A 17,509-nucleotide genomic window follows, 5' to 3' on the forward strand; every position below is an offset into this window, starting at 1 on the left:
CTGGGATTAGAGGTGCGAGCCACCACCACTCAGCTAATTTCTTAAATTGTATATAACCCAAAGGGAAGACAGCTGTCAGTATTAATACATTCAGCTGGTGTTTTATACAGTATCTCTTGGTGAATATACAGTAATGACTGGCCAGTGTTGGTGCTGATGTTGGTCCTGATATTTTCCCCGCACCAAAACAGTAATATGACAAGAGAGCTCAGATGAGAGATAGCTGAACAATTTTATCTACAAATGCATGCGTAATAAAAGTATACCATCTGATCTTTCTGTCTCTCTTGCTAGCACGGAAGTTTTTCATTTCCTGTATGTCATCAGGTGATTCAGCAATGAGGATACACCGACACATAGCTCCCCATTCCCTAAAGATCGAGAAGTCCACCTTAAGAGACACAAAGCACACTGATGCACCCAGTTTAAAATAACCACAGTGGAGAAGATAGCTACAGAATCTTATAGTCTGAACAACCAAACAGGAAACGACTAGTTCCAGGGGAGCCTTAAGACAGGAGCCCGGGAATCAGGAAGGCACAGCTGTGCTTTCTCTCCACCATCTCTTCTTTCACATCCTCTACCGTCCTCTTGTCTGACAGTGTGCCATAACAAAATGAAGGGCATTTACTGATGAGTTGCACAGATTTCTCAGTGTCTCATCTGGCTCTTAGTATTTTACCCAAACCTTCTCATAAATCCTATTTTATCACTTGACAAGGCAGGGCTTGGGGGATAGGAAAGGTGGAGAGTATCTTGAATATCGATCGTAGGAACACTGGTGGGTCCTGCAAACCTCTTTGTTGTTGTTATTGTTGTTTGCTTGTTTATTTGTTTGTTTGTTTTTGGTTAGAAGCAGAAAGTGTGGCAGCTCTGCCAGTCCTCTCCAGCCTTCCCTGGTAGCCGTTGTGCAGCCTGGCACATTTTTATCTGACCTTGTGGAACCTGAGCATCTACTTTGCAAGCATAGGTGATGGCAGACAGTTGTGGATTTGGAGACGGTGCGCAGCTGGAAGGAGAAGCTATGTGGCTCTGGGGGATGGTGGCGGCGGCGGCAGCAGCGGCAGCAGCAGCAGCAGCAGCAGCAGCTCTCTCTTGTCAAGCTAATCCTGTGGGGGTGGTTCTAGAAAATGCTCCTGGAAATCTAGCCTCCAGCACATTTCTGCAACTTTGCAAAGAGTCTGTAAACCAGCCGATAGCTTACAATAAGTCCTTCTTCAGCCAGCAAGGGTGGAATCTATGGTCTGCACAAGCGACCCTGGCACACACAGGACTCTAGAAAAGAAAGCTGGGAAAGATGCTGACCACTGGAGCAAACATTCCCAAGGCCAGCTCCTCCCTCTACCAGCACTTGGATCTGTGAAGAGGAAACCACTGTCTGTTTTGGGCTGCTCTAATAATGAGAGTTTTTAAAACATACTATAGTTTTTGCACTAGGCAACAATAACAAGTGGGCAGCACAGGCTTTGTCTTGTTAGACTAGAAACGATAATGAGTAGCAAGAACTATGAGAAAAACACTATTAGATCTAAAGTGTATACTCCTAAAATACATATGCTGAAGTGTAAACCCCCAGAACCTCAGAATGTGACATTTGATGGTAGGGTCTTTACACACGCAATTAATTTAAAATGAGGCTACTAAGGTGGACCCACATTAAACGTCACTACATCCTTATACAAAGAATAAATTTGGAGACACAAAGTAGTACGCATGCAAAACTGGCAGACTGTCAGGGAGCACCGAGAAAACACTGCCATCTGTAGATGTATTAGAAAGGTGGTGATCCAACCTTTATCCCGGCAGAGGCAGCCAGAGCTCTGTGAGTTCCAGGCCAGCCTGGTCCACATAGAGATTTCCAGGACTGTCAGGGCTCTACAGTAAGATCGTGTTTCAAAAAACAAAACAAAACAACAACAACAAAAATAGGTATCTTTAATTCCCTGACTCTGTCATATCTCCTCTATAATCCTAGCCCTGTGACATTTCCTATGGCACTCTGGCTTCATGGTATCTCCTATGGTACCCTGGCTCTGTGATATCTCCTATGGCACCCTGGCTCTGTGATATCTCCTATGGCACCCTGGCTTTGTGATATCTCCTATGGCACCCTGTCTGTTTGATTGTCCCCCATTTCTGTGATGGTTCCCTTCTCTGTGATGGCACCCTGTCTCTGTGATGGTTCCCTGTCTGTCTCTGTTGGGGCAGCTGGCCCAATCCCTGCGTTCAGGGGCCCGGCTAGCTCAGTCGGTAGAGCATGAGACTCTTAATCTCAGGGTCGTGGGTTCGGGCCCCACGTTGGGCGCCAGATGAAGCGGCGAAGATTGGAAATAACCAAAAATAGTCCTTTTATAATTACTCAATTTTAATACAAGGGGAGATAAGGGAACTTACAGAACCAAGGGTCCAGCGGAGCCGAAGGTGAGCGCGGGGCAGCGCAAAAGAACGGGCGCCTTCCGGCTCCCCAATCCTATTTAAGGGGAATGCTACCCCGCTGGAGCAGCCACGCCCCTGAACGCAGGGATTGGGCCAGCTGCCCCAACATTAAAAACCTATGTGGAAAAGGTTTCTGAACTAATCATAAAAGGTAAATTGAGACTTCGCCAACTAGCAGGCATAGACCCAGCAGAAATCATAGTGCTTTTCACCGCTGATGAGATACGAAAATTGTGGGAAGATAATGAACCATGGCAAAGAGCTTGTGCTAACTTTTTAGGAGAAATTAATAACAACTATCCAAAAAGCAAAAGGCTTAACTTTATAAAGAGAACTTCTTGGATTCTTCCTCGAATTGTCCGTGATGCTCCGATAACTGGAGCCCGCACGTTTTATACTGATGCTAATAAATCAGGGAAGGCAGGCTACAAATCAGAAGACTTGAGTAAGGTGGAACAAAGTCCTTATGATTCTGTCCAAAAGGCAGAGTTATTTGCCATTCTTATGGTGCTAAGGGATTTTAAGGAACCTCTTAACATTGTTACTGACTCACAATATGCAGAAAGAGTTATCTTACATATTGAAACTGCCGAATTCATACCTGATGATACTGAACTAACCTCATTGTTTATCCAGAAATTGTTTACAAGAAATGATCAGGAACAGACTTTGCCCTATGTATATAACACACATCCGATCCCATACGGGTCTGCCAGGTCCTTTAGCACGTGGCAATGCAGATATTGATCAGCTATTGATTGGTAGTGTGCTGCAGGCTTCCGAATTTCATGAAAAGCATCATGTCAATAGCAAAGGCTTGAAAAAAGAGTTTTCTATTACATGGCAACAAGCTAAGGAGATTGTAAAGAAATGCCCTACTTGCTCTTTCTATAACCAAGCACCACTGCCTGCAGGGACTAATCCAAAGGGCACCAAAAGGAATGAAATTTGGCAGATGGATGTGTTCCATTTTGCAGAATTTGGAAAATTAAAATATGTACACCATACCATTGACACTTATTCAGGATTCCAATGGGCAACTGCTTTAAGCTCAGAAAAGGCCGATTCAGTAATCACTCACTTATTAGAAGTCATGGCCATCATGGGTATACCTGCGCAAATAAAGACGGATAATGGTCCAGCTTATGTCTCTAGAAAAATGAAACGGTTTTTTGCCTATTACAATATTAAGCATGTTACAGGCATACCCTACAATCCTACAGGTCAAGCAGTCATTGAAAGATCAAATAGGACGATAAAGGAAATGTTAAACAAGCAAAAGGGGGTGGAGAATACCCCCAGAAATAGATTACATAATGCTTTACTAACTTTGAATTTTCTCAACGCTAATGAAAAGGGGACAACGGCTGCAGAGAGACATTGGATAATGGAAAAGTCTGTTGAATTAAATCAACCAGTTTATTTCAAGGATGTGCTAACCTCACAATGGAAGCCAGGGGATGTGCTGCGCTGGGGAAGGGGTTTTGCTCTTGTCTCCACAGGAAAAGAAAAATCGTGGATACCATCAAAATTAATAAAGGTTCGGTTTGAAGAGGAGAAGCCCCTTGGAAAAGAAAAATAACAATTCATGCACAAGGATGGTGACCATACTGATGGTAAGAAACCTATAGTACGGGGGCAGGGTTCTTTTCTTATCCCCACAGGAAGACGCTCACCTTCAAAGGACCTGAGGGACCCTGCATACCTTGAATATTGATGAATTGGAACCAATTGCAACCCAACAAGGATCAGCATTAACATTGGGTAAGCTCGGTGAGTATAAAAAACAATTTTTGTATGTGTGTCAATATGCATTTCTTCATAGATATTCAGAGCTGGTTTCTTGGAGTTGGACTCTGGCTCAGTCCCTCTCCAATTCCAAGCTTGTTTATAAGAGATTTCTCAGAGTTTCTGTCTCAGGTTAGGAGTAAAATTATGAGACAGAATATTAATAACAATAATGTTGATAATGGTACCAATATATTTGCCTTCTTTGCCTTCATTCATATCTATGGTTGTTTTTAATGCACCTTTCATTGAAGATATGCACGTATACGTCTGTATGTGTCCTTGTAGATAATGCTTATCTCTCTCGCAACAAACGACAAAATTTTTTTTTTCTTCAGTAATCTTTGCAGTTTCCAGGATGAAGACGGGGCCCCGCAACATCAACTCCAACTGGTTATTATGACGTCATGTTTTAGTAGCGCTAATATTTGGCCTGTTTTTTGGTACCAATTGCACAGAACACTTTTGAATGGTGCACATTTTTGACAACATTCTGGCCTCATTTTTCAAAAAAAAAAAAAATTCAGAGGCTGGACACATTTTTCCTAGACGAAATGTTACCCTGGGTATTCTACCATCATTTGCTTTCACAGGAACCCCTGGGAAGAAAAGTCGCCCCTATGTCAGCTGGAAGCAATCTTGGATGACGACGCCCCCCCTCCCAACAAAGTTTACCCTCAGATTTAGGGACACTAATTGGTGGCTGGTATAGGGTGGTCGGGTTGTGGAAGGCTTTATATGGACTCAGGGGTATAAATTATGTGTATATCTATATGTATTTATATAAAAAAAAGGGGAGGGAGGGATTAACTGGTGATCTGAAGGAATAATTGATTTTTGTGAGTTATTGTTTTTCTTCCTTTTTTTTAAAAAAAAACTATATGAGTGTTGATTCTTGTATATTGATATATTGAACATTGTATGAGAGTATGATACTACCTCTGTTTGAAACAATTGTTATATTGACATTGTTTACCATATAGCACTGTACATTTCTACCTCAGATATTATTTATGTAAGGACCCTGTTTACATTTGGAAATCATTGTCTTCATTTTTTGCACAGTTGTCTATTCTATTAGTCATACAGTTACATAAGTGTTGAGAATTATATGTTGGTCATATTTATATTTAGGACAATCAGGTTTTTTAGACACATAGAGGTTGTATTTAGTATAGATAGCATAATCTTCAACCTCTTTGAAGAACTGTAGAACATGGCCTTTAATCTAACCTACAGTTTTGTATTTATGAGACACAATCACTCCTGGCAACAATGCTCTACTCCCGAGAGAACGTTGAGCACCAAAGACACTCCACTGGGAGTTTGTCTTCTACTTGGCAGAACTGGCCTTGGGGCAAAGAAAAGCCCATACCTCTATTACTGACTAAAGTACGAAATATCCATAAGTGGATAAAACAGAATTGTCTGATCTTGCCAAGACAGGATAGGATAGTTCTACTAAAGGTTCCTTGCCATTGTATAATGGTATGTCAGGTTTTTTCAGGCCTCAGCCAAAGTTGGTTGCCTCAACATTGCTATCAAGACTTCGTGTGGTTGCCCAGGTAGTCAATTGTCTCTGTCTTCTGTTGCACATTTTGGAAGTGTCTCGTTTGTGCTTCCTGGTTGCTTTGGTAATTTTACTCTCCTTCTCAGATCTTTGATGGGGTTGAAGATTAGATAATGGTAGCTACCTTCTAGATTATTTAGACTTCTCAAAGTAGAGTAATTAGAAAAATTCTTCGTTATATACTTCTCGCCTGATATTGTTTACTTTTTGTAATTTTATATGATCTGTTCCCATTGTATATAGTTGTATTTGGTTTCTGAATCTGTCTTATTTAGACAAAAAGGGGGAGATGTTGGGGCAGCTGGCCCAATCCCTGCGTTCAGGGGCGTGGCTGCTCCAGCGGGGTAGCATTCCCCTTAAATAGGATTGGGGAGCCGGAAGGCGCCCGTTCTTTTGCGCTGCCCTGCGCTCACCTTCGGCTCCGCTGGACCCTTGGTTCTGTAAGTTCCCTTATCTCCCCTTGTATTAAAATTGAGTAATTATAAAAGGACTATTTTTGGTTATTTCCAATCTTCGCCGCTTCATGTCTCTGTGATGGCACCCTGTCTCTGTGATGGTTCCCTGTCTGTCTCTGTGATGGCACTCTGTCTCTGTGATGGTTCCCTGTCTGTCTCTGTGATGGCACTCTGTCTCTGTGATGGTTCCCTGTCTGTCTCTGTGATGGTTCCCTGTCTGTCTCTGTGATGGCACCCTGTCTCTGGGATATCTCCTATGGCACCCTGGCTCTGTGATATCTTGTATGGTACCCTGTCTCTGCGATGGCTCCCTGTCTCTGTGATGGTTCCCTGTCTGTCTTTGTAATGGCACCCTGTCTCTGTGATGGTACCCTGTCTCTGTGATGGCTCCCTGTCTCTGTGATGGCACCCTGTCTCTGTGATGGCACCCTTTCTCTGTGATGGCACCCTGTCTCTGTGATGGCTCCCTGTCTCTGTGATGGCTCCCTGTGTCTGTGATGGTTCCCTGTCTGTCTCTGTGATGGCACCCTGTCTCTGTGATGGTTCCCTGTCTGTCTCTGTGATGGCACCCTGTCTCTGTGATGGTTCCCTGTCTGTCTCTGTGATGGCACTCTGTCTCTGTGATGGTTCCCTGTCTGTCTCTGTGATGGCACCCTGTCTCTGTGATGGCACCCTGTCTCTGTGATGGCTCCCTGTCTCTGTGATGGCACCCTGTCTCTGTGATGGCTCCCTGTCTCTGTGATGGCACCCTGTCTCTGTGATGGCTCCCTGTCTCTGTGATGGCACCCTGTCTCTGGGATATCTCCTATGGCACCCTGGCTCTGTGATATCTTGTATGGTACCCTGCCTCTGTGATGGCTCCCTGTCTCTGTGATGGTTCCCTGTCTGTCTCTGTGATGGCACCCTTTCTCTGTGATGGTACCCTGTCTCTGTGATGGCACCCTGTCTCTGTGACGGCACCCTGTCTCTGTAATGGCACCCTGTCTCTGTGATACCTCCTATGAAGGCTATTCTCTGGATCTTCCAGACTCATTTGCTACCACTAGTAGGGCTTCTTAAATAACTCGTACATCAACCTGAATCATTTGTGCCCTCTTACTTTTCGAGCCACATTGGAGACACTGCCAGCTCAAGGCATGAATCATGCCATGGATCTCATGTTAGGCTATCTGTGTGTGTCATTCTTCTGCCTAAACTCTGTCCTGTGCTTGGATACTTAATCTTGATTGTCAACTTGGCAGGATTTAGAGTCACCATGGAAACACCTCCTGGCTAGTGTATGAGGATGGTTATAGAAAGATTTATTTGACAAAGAGAGTTCCACACAGAATTCCGACATGTCATCCCAAGGACTGGGGTCCTTGGTGAAATAAAAAGGTAAAAATGCACTCATCTCTCTCTGTTTCCTGGCTAAGGACGTGATGTGACCAGCTGCCTCAAACTCACACTGCCATGGTGTCCTGGAAGCCAACAGAAACACCTTCTTCCTGAAGGCCTTTGAGAAGGTATTTATCATAGCAATATGAAATTAACTGATAGATGTGTTCTTCGTGTGCTTGGTCTTTTCATCCTAAATATCATGAGACTGCCTCTCTTTGTGAGACTAGAATTACTTTCCCTCAGTGCTATTTATCCAAAATGACGATGACAATTTTCATTATTATTTCTAAATATACAAATATTGGTTCTTTTTTGTTGGGTATTATTATTATTTTGAAGTGCTAGGACTCTGGGCATGGCAGGCATATATACTACTATTGATTGTTCTTCCCCCATTACTTTTCTATTTCTTGATAATTACTTTTGTTTACTTGATATTTCTTGCCTAGTAAAACACGAACTTCATGAGTCAGGATAACAGGTCATCACTGTATTGCCAAAGTCCAGCATCGTGTCTGGTTCATGGAGCACCCAATAAATAACTAATTAGTAAAACTGGCCCTGAAAGTCTATGCTACTACCCAGTTTTCCACTAAGGAGAGAGATGCCCTAGAGAGCTTCAGTCACAGGCTCCAGACCAAAGACTCTCATTGAATCGGCTTAGCATGATAGCAGTCAGGCGTACAGCTAAATTTAATCCCAGTAGACTTGATTTGCAAAGTTCACTTCAACACTAACTCATCTAGCCCAATCGGTGAGCTCCAGGTGCAGTGTAAGAGCGCATCTCGAAGCCGGGCGGTGGTGGCGCACGCCTTTAATCCCAGCACTCGGGAGGCAGAGGCAGGCGGATCTCTGTGAGTTCGAGGCCAGCCTGGTCTACAAGAGCTAGTTCCAGGACAGGCTCTAAAAAAAGCTGCAGAGAAACCCTGTCTCGAAAAAAACCAAAAAAAAAAAGAAAAAAAAAAAAAAAAAAAGAGCACATCTCGAACACGCGGTGAAGAAAGACACTCCACGCCACCCTCTGGCCTCCACGCATATGGAAACATGCTTGCAAGTATGCCAGCATAGACACACACCTGTGTGTGGTTCTGCCACTGTGGGGAGCCTCACTCATCTCTCTTAGTTAACATGCTGGCTATCTCCATGCAACAGATTCATACATGACTCCCGAGCCCTTCTTGTACCTCATTACAACCGTCACCCAGTGAACATTATCCCAAGGAAATAAAATATCAGTCACAATTGTCAGCCCGAAAAGTAAATAAATAAATTGCTACTCCTAGATTCAAACTGAGAACTATCATGATACCACCCAATGTGGCAGACTAATGCCAACTATCCTTCCTAAGTTGTTGACCAAAGCAATTGAAGGCACCTCGGGACCCGGGATGGTAGGAGACTGGAGTACAGGCATGAGTCTGTCAGAGAGGTATTCCTAGAGGGCCCCGTCGGCCAAGTCTTGATGGATCACAAACAGATGTTGAGAGAGAAAAAGAAAGTCTTCTATATTCTCACTGGTTACTGAGAGGAAGACAAAATCATGCAGTGCAAATGACAGGGCGGAATACTAGGACTGTCGCCTGTTTCAAGACAGTATGACTTGTAGGAGACAGGCAGAACTAGCTTGCTGCCAGCTCTTCTATAACGGATAGCTTTAGTTGGCATCCAGTTCCTCTGGGAAAGGAAAACTCCTCAGGGCAGGGTGGATGTACAAGATGTGAAAGGCTTGACAGGCCACCACTTAAATCCCCCAGGGACGCTCTAGTGCTTATCAAGTCACTGCAGTGGGAAACAGCAGCAGCCACCTATGGCAATAAACTCGGGGCTGTTTGTTGTCACTAGCAAGGTAATCATTAGCAGTTTGTGGTGAGTGGCACTGAACAACTTAGATTGCTTTGCAAGTGTACCAGGGTGGTGTCCCATTCACCCTGCATCCCTGGGCATGCTCACAATGCTCTAAATGGGATGTTCACCCCTGCATCCGTGGGCACGCTCATGGTGTTCTACACTGGGTATTCACTCCTGCATTCCTGAGCACACTCATAGTGTTCTGCACTGGGTATTCACCCCTGCATCCCTGGGCATGATCACAGTGTTCTGCACTGGGTATTCACCCCTGCATCCCTGGGCATGATCACAGTGTTCTGCACTGGGTATTCACCCCTGCATTCCTGGGCACGCTCATGGTGCTCTACACGGGGTGATCCGCACTGGGTGCTCGGCACTAGGTGTCCAATTCACCCCTGCAACTCTGGGCACGCTCACAGTGCTCGGCACTCGGTGCTCATACTGTGGCACAATTAATGGTTCCGAGACCTTTCTTGAGAATCCCAGGGCTCAAGCGGAAACCAATATGCTTCTTCGTCAAGTGATTCACCAGGGACTTGTTGCTGTGATGACGTAACACAAAAGTACGCAGCTGAAACAATGAAACCCAACTGAAAAGGGAAATACTAATGAATAATCGCTAGGATGATTTTCTAATTCCGCCCCAAATGTGCCTCCCTCAGATCAGTGAACTGCCTGACATTTAAAACACACTGCAGCGCCTTCCGCAACAGCAACTAGCTGTGCCCAGAACCACGCAGCACTTGACATCCGCACCAGCAGTGAATGAAGCAAAGCTTTTCCAGCAGGTGAGGAATGGGCGATGGCTGTGGAAGCTGAACACACTATAAAAATCCCCACCTTCAGTCCGCTTCTCCTTTAAGCTCATTCACCCATAATTAAACCTAAAATTTTGCCTTCCAGGGATCCTCGGCCTAATGACAGACGTCACACAGTGCCGTAATTAAAAGGCAGGACTTTACAGTGAGAATGATTTGACGGTCAATTCTGACTCTTGTTGGAAGACTTAGGGAAAACTGCTCTCACCTTTCCTTATGTGTGAAGTGGATGAAGTGGCAGCTGCCTGTCTCGCAGGGTTGCTCTGAGGACAAAATGGAGTGACAGGAGAATTCCTCGGAGGTGGTACGCCTTCTGCTGCTGTTGTCAATGGTGGTTGTGAAAAGACAGAAGCATATGTACACTGAACCCAGGGCACAGACTAAGAAAAGTCAGTTCAAGCCAGTTCGGTGCCGGATCGCAAGCAGAGAAAGGATGCCCACCCAGAAACTCTCAATGGAATAGGAAAGGACAGCAAAGGGTGGAAGCAGAGGATAAACAAGGGAAGAAGGAAGGTGGCTTTCTCTGGAAGGGGTTTCAGTCTGTTTTGTTGGTTGTTTTCTTTGTGTGTGGTTTTCCTTTTGAGACAGGGTCTCACTATGTAGCTCTGGATGGCCAGGAACTCACTATAGAGACCAGGCTTGCCTCAAATTCACAAAGCTCGGCCTGCCTCTGCTTCCTAAGTGATGGGATCACAGGCATGCACTCCCATGCCCAGTTTTGGATAGGAGCTTTGGTCTCTGTTGCAGCAATGGCGATCCACTGAAGGATCTGAAGGAACTACGCAAGAACAAGTTCACTGGGCCGGGCGGTGGTGGCGCACGCCTTTAATCCCAGCACTCGGGAGGCAGAGGCAGGCGGATCTCTGTGAGTTCGAGGCCAGCCTGGTCTACAAGAGCTAGTTCCAGGACAGGCTCTAAAAAAGCTGCAGAGAAACCCTGTCTCGAAAAACCAAAAAAAAAAAAAAAAAAAAAGGAACAAGTTCATTGGAAAGGCAGTGTGGAGGATGGGCTGGATGAGGATGACATGAAGATTCCAATAATAATAATAATAATGTCCGGAAGTGGACCTGAGCCCTCTAGACACCAAGAGGAGAATGAAGATGTACAACTATCTCCACACCTCAGAAGTGAGCCGGTGAATGATGACAGTTGTTACCAGAAATGACTTGCTTTTGAGGGGAAAGACTAAGAGTGAGCTGAGTCACACTGGATTTTAGAACCTAGTGACGTTGGCAGTATCCAAACAGCCAGACGTATGGCGTCAGAGAACGGAAGGCCATCAGAAGACACGGGGCTGTCTTGAGAGTTTTATTCAAAGCACTACTAAAAAGAAAACCATATGAAGACCTTGGGCCCCAGTCTCCACCAGGAAATGAATGCAAAGAAATACTCCAAAATCAGTGTCAGAATGAAAAGTAGATGTCCAGGCCTTCTTAGCCCAACCCAGATCCCTTCCGGCTATGAATTACCAGTGTCTGGTAGCTGACGGGGCTAAAGGAACATAAGGAGAGCTCTAACCGATGAAGTGTCCAGGGCCCTGTATTGCTTCACCCGTTTCCTCTCTGAAGACAAGAGAAGCCTGCAGGCAAAGCTGAAGGGAGCAGCTGGCAGAACAGGGTTCGCCATACAGCATTCCTCATAACCAGGCAGCAGAAGGGAAAACAATGTGTTCTAGATAATTCTTGTTTGATTTTATTTTTTCAAATAGTGCTGGTTGCAATATGATTTTGCCTTAGGCACAGTCCCTGGCAGAGCTATGCTCCAGATATATCTAGCACTCCTGTCCATCTCCAGAGCTGACTGCTGAAGACAACTATCACACAGCGATTTTCAACTGTTCAGAACAATCATTCCTTCTCCCTTTGTTTGTATTTCTCCTTGCCGGCAGGCTTTAGTATTTCCAGGTCAGGGGCTTCTTCCTCTTGTCCTTGCAGCAAACATTCCAAAGCACCTGGTAAATGTTGAGTGAAGAAAAACAAAAAAAAAAAAAAATGAGGGAGGGAGAGAGGGAAGAAAAGAAGGGAAAGAAACAGGGAGGAAAAGAAAGGAAGAAAGGAAGCCGAGAATAGGGAATTCACCACGCCCATCTCTTGGGCTCTCCTTTCAGTAGGAATGACACACACAGAGAAGCAGTCTCTTGAAGGGACAGCAGTACAATCCTCTCAGGTAGCTTCTAACTTTTGAATTTATTTCTTTTGCAAATGATTATCTTCTTGCTTGCATGTCATGACCGTAGAAGAGAAAGCTACAAGGAAAGTAGCCTTGGAATGATGTGCTGGCTGATTGGTCCATTATTAGTGAGTTACGTTCATCCCTGTCAAAGGTCCATAGACTCTCATCTCTTAAATTAAATGGATCAGACAGTACCTGTTCCTACCTCCCCCACCTCTCTGAGATGGGTCTCATGTGGGTCGGGACTGGCTTAAACATTCTACGTAGCGGACGATGATCTGAACTTCTGATTCTCTGGGTACAATTTTGCAGGAATTTTTTGACTGTCATAGGTTGAAAAGCAATACCTGGAGCTTCCCCATGATAAACTGGTTTTACTATAAACCAATCTGAAAATTAAAGCTAGAATCATTCTTGGCTCCAAAACCACCGAAGCCTCTTCTATTTCCTTTCTCAGAAGCTCAATAAGATAGTTCCAACTTCCTTTCCGACAGTTAAAAAAAAAAAAGCATAGTTCCATGTGACTACAAAGAGCTGACTTTAGAAAGTCTCTCGAGCTGGGGAAATCTACCTTGTAAATAGTATAGTGGCATGGCAGTTGGAGGAGAAAAGCTTGCATCTCGTTGGCTAGTTTCCCATTCATAACAGCCCCCTCTCTATACCGTATGCTGCCATTCTGAAATCTTGGCTCTAGGATGCAGGCCCATCCCTCCTCAACAGCCTGGATCTCAGGCGTCCAGTGACCTGAATTCAGCTACAGTAGTACCACGGAAGTAGCGCCAGCTCCTCAGAAGCCAGTCCCAGGAACTGTCTCTGTTCTCAGCACACCCTGCTCCCTACAGTTCCAACATCCTTGACAGTTTAGAGAATTCTTCAAGCCTTGCTCACTTCCCAGGTATCACTTGCGAATCCAGTGAACCATCACCTATATCAATGTACCCTGCAAAAGAAGTGGGGAAGATTGGCTCCACCTAATACACTAAATGAACACGGCATAGTGAATATGAGCACACAGACTCAGTAATAACACTATATTAACAGAAGCAGAGGAAACTATAGAAGAGCGGAACCATCTCCTTACACAGGAAAAAGACTGACCAGGAGAAAATGAGAGCCAGACATTATGTTAGAAAACAGAGACACTGCTGATTGACAGAGACACAGAGAGCCTGGTCAGAAAAGGGGTTTTTTGCAGGGGAGGGGAAGCAGAGCTAGAAGATGCACAAACGGCCAGTGCTAGAGGATTCTATCACACCGATGAAGTTTTGGGTAATAGAACATGGAGGGAGTGTAGAAGACTATAGAGCAAGAAGAACAAGGATGTGGACTTCAGGTGAGAAGCTTAAAACTAGTCCAAAGTTTCGCCTCTGAAAACTGGGATCACCTAGAGGGAAGTTCACACGTGATTCACTCAATACTGTGCAGTTCAAGATGAATTAGTTCTCAATGTTCTGGTCATTCCTGCTGAAAGAATGGCAGCTTTTAGTTCACCTCACAAGATGATAGGAAAACACCATCTGAAGCGAAGATTTTCCATAATAAAAGACTTGGACTCAGACGCACCTACGCACCCCCAGGAAAACACATCACACACCCAGAAAACGTGTCACAGTGCAAGCATAAGCAGGACTAAGTTCTGCACTCACTGAAGCAAACAAAACAGTTCCTGGGGGAAATGACAAGAGCAGGAGTACACTTCCAGCCCTGCGGAACTGCCAAAGCAACACAGTCACGACCAACTTCTCAGCTCCATTGCCACGGACTTTTTATAGAACTTAGTATCCTTTCCATCCGTCCTTGTGCTGTTATTTTATACACTCTCTTAAAACAGACCATAAAATATTACTTGGACAAAGGGAAAAGCTTGACACTTCTAGATTCCCTCTAGATGCTCCTGCAGTGAATAAAACTCCTCTGCAAAAGCTTTAAGAATCCGTACAAGGGACACTGTCATTGATCCTACATACACTTAGAGCATTTCATTAGAACTGCTCTTAGCAATTTATCACTGAACAGCGAAATTTACTTTTAACTTGAACAGAAATAGGTACAGTGCTTTGTTTAAAGTGGCTATGCGATAAATTTCTGATGTCTTTACTGAGAAAGAAAACTGAGGGTCTTTAATACATTTTAGAATATGACTTATTAATTCTGTATCTGGACAATCAGAGCTAATTAAAACAAATCGGATTTGGCAAAAGGGTTAAATGTTTTCAAATCTATTTTCATATTAAGTGGTCAATTTCAGGACAGCTGAGAAGAGCTCGGGACACCGTGGCACACGTCCACAGATTGTCTGGTGATCAAAAGCATCTGGCTTTCCTTGATTATTTATGGAATTCCACTTGGTATTTTCAAAACAATTTTGCAATATTTGGACACTCTCCAAGCAGTTTATTCAATTCACATCTCCCCAACACTCATCTGATTCGGAAGTCTAGTGATTTCTCCTTTTACGGTTTTCACGTGAATACTAAGTTCACTCTAAAGTCAATTCGGGGTTTCATCAAACAAAATGAAAATAAAGGGAAAAAAATTCATGATAATTCAAAATTCATGATAATCCAAATTTGGCTTAGAATTGTTCAATCTGCGGTGCCCTGGGTTCTGAACCTCAAAACTGCATCTGAACACTAAACATGGCACAGCACGAGACTTTCTGGGAAGGAATAGTACATGCAGTCCAGAGACAGCTAAACACACTGCCATGAGGATGGGAGCATTAGTATCCGTGCTCACAGCAGGAAACAAACGGGTGTGGTATCCGAGTTCTCTGTATCAAGAGAGAGGTTAAGGATGAATGCCATGTCCTGTGGTAAATAGGGTTGGCTTGCTTGATTCTATTCGGTAAGAAGTGAAAATTGAAAACAGGGAGCTAAGAATCAGAGGAATGGAGACGGAGTGGCTGGATAAATTTCAAAGTCACCAGCAATCGGAAGTTCAAACCCCTGAAGCAGTACATGTTTCTGATGGAAATAATTTTCAGGATAAATCTTCCCCTGTACTTCTATGAATGACCCCCCCCCCCAGTACGTGACTGAGACTGAGAAAAGAAATGTGCTACAAAAGTTAGCCAAATATGAGTGATAACCTACGTGTGCTCATTCTGAATAACAGGAAAAATAACGAAGAGTAACGGCACGCTTTTGATAGGAGACACCAATTACATGGAAGGAAGCTGAAATAGACACTTTTTCATTTTATATTTCTTATATTATAACATTATTTTAAATATTTATGGTAACTAGAATATGTTTAAAATATATGTTTCTTATACAACAAAATTATGAATTGGTTCTCCTGTGTTTTTAAGAGTGATGGAATGGGTATTAAGAAAAGATCTTTCACACATAAACGTTCCACAATGAGCCTTTGCACTGTGCAATTTAGAGTCCTAGATGATTAGAGTTTTAAATGATAGCACTTTACTGTGCCTTCAAGGAGACTTTTCGTGTGTGTGTGTGTGTGTGTGTGTGTGTGTGTGTGTGTGTGTATGTTTTAACATGCCAGTTATTTACCTGCAGTATCACAGCAACATTCTATGCTGACACCAAGATGCTTTGAGTAATACTTATAATTTTTGGCTTAATGCTCTCAATTATTTTCTAAAATGATATTCATTTGAATACCTTTGGGGTAAAAGAAAGCTAATGAGCAAATTTAAACTATGATAATATGCTTATTTGAATGAAACACTGCCAAAGAAACAGCTGTTAGAAGCTGTGTGTGTGTGAGCACACACACACACACACACACACATACACCACACACACCACACACATACCACACACACACCACACACACACCACACACACACACACACGCACCACACACACACCACACACCTCACACACCACACACACCACACACACACCACAACACACAACACACACACACCACACACACACACCACACACACACCACACACACCACACACACACACCACACACACACACCACAACACAAACCACATAACACACACACTCCACAACACACAACACACACACACCCCACACACATACACCACACACACACACACCACACACCACATACACACCACACACACTACACACACACACACACACACATACACCACACACACACACACACACACACACACACACACACAAAAATGATGGCTTAGGAACAGGATAGTAAATTAGACTAAGTAGAACTGTTGGAAATTGGCAAAAGCAAGGAATCTAACATGTCATCAGGGAGAAAATGCCTTAACAAAGCTGCAAGCTTCCCTCCCCAAACTGGCTAGTGAAGCCATGTGGCCACACTGTCCCAGCCCTACAGATGCCCAGCATCAGCTAGCTGTCACTCTGACATAGATTAGCATTACCAATGAATTGGAAAAAATTATAAAATATGGTAGGTGGGAAAATGAGGCAAAACAAAAGAGTTCTAATACAGAGTACAGCTGAATTCCCTGGCATCTGTTTTATAACTATGCATATGTTTAAACTAAAAGTCTTCACAGCACATGCATAATGCAGATAGAAATAAGTTTTAAACTGCTAAAAGTACACTTAAGAAAACAGCTAACAAACCTCAACAATAACAATTACAACAACAACCTAATTCAATCAAAAATGGGCAAAGTGCCAGAACAGACATTTCTCAATCTACAAATGGTTAAAGTCTATGAAAAAACAAACAAACCAACAAACAAAAAACCATTCAGCTGGTCACTGATCATCTAGGAAACGAACAGACGAGCCACACTGAGATACTGTCTTACCACAGGTAGTGAGGCTCGGTAGACAAGACAAAAACCACTGTGCATGGCTGTGCACGCCTGTGGTCCCAGTCCTAGGGAGACTGAGGAAGAACTGTAGGTTTTAGACTGTCTCAACCAAATAAAAAAAAAATAACAAAACCAATAACGTCAGGAACGATGGTAAGGAAAGGGGACTCTTACACAATTTGGTGGGGGAATGCAACTTAGTACAACCACCATGAAAGCAATATAGAGATTCCTCAAAAACCTTTATGCCACTTCTGGGTATGTATGCCAAAGAGGGAAATGCGTCTGT

The 17,509-nt window shown here is 43.8% G+C and overlaps 1 protein-coding gene and 1 non-coding gene across 2 annotated transcripts in view; one reads left to right on the forward strand and one right to left on the reverse strand.

Annotated features, from left to right (window-relative positions):
* The window catches only part of Dock4 (dedicator of cytokinesis 4), a 412,188-nt gene that overhangs the window by 272,198 nt on the left and 122,481 nt on the right, over positions 1–17,509 (reverse strand). The window lies entirely within an intron of this gene.
* Positions 2,233–2,305, forward strand: Trnak-cuu. Its single transcript has one exon. It is a non-coding gene; the product is annotated as a tRNA-Lys (tRNA).

This window comes from Arvicola amphibius, chromosome 7 (genome assembly GCF_903992535.2).
Source record: "Arvicola amphibius chromosome 7, mArvAmp1.2, whole genome shotgun sequence".
NCBI classification, from domain to species: domain Eukaryota; kingdom Metazoa; phylum Chordata; class Mammalia; order Rodentia; family Cricetidae; genus Arvicola; species Arvicola amphibius.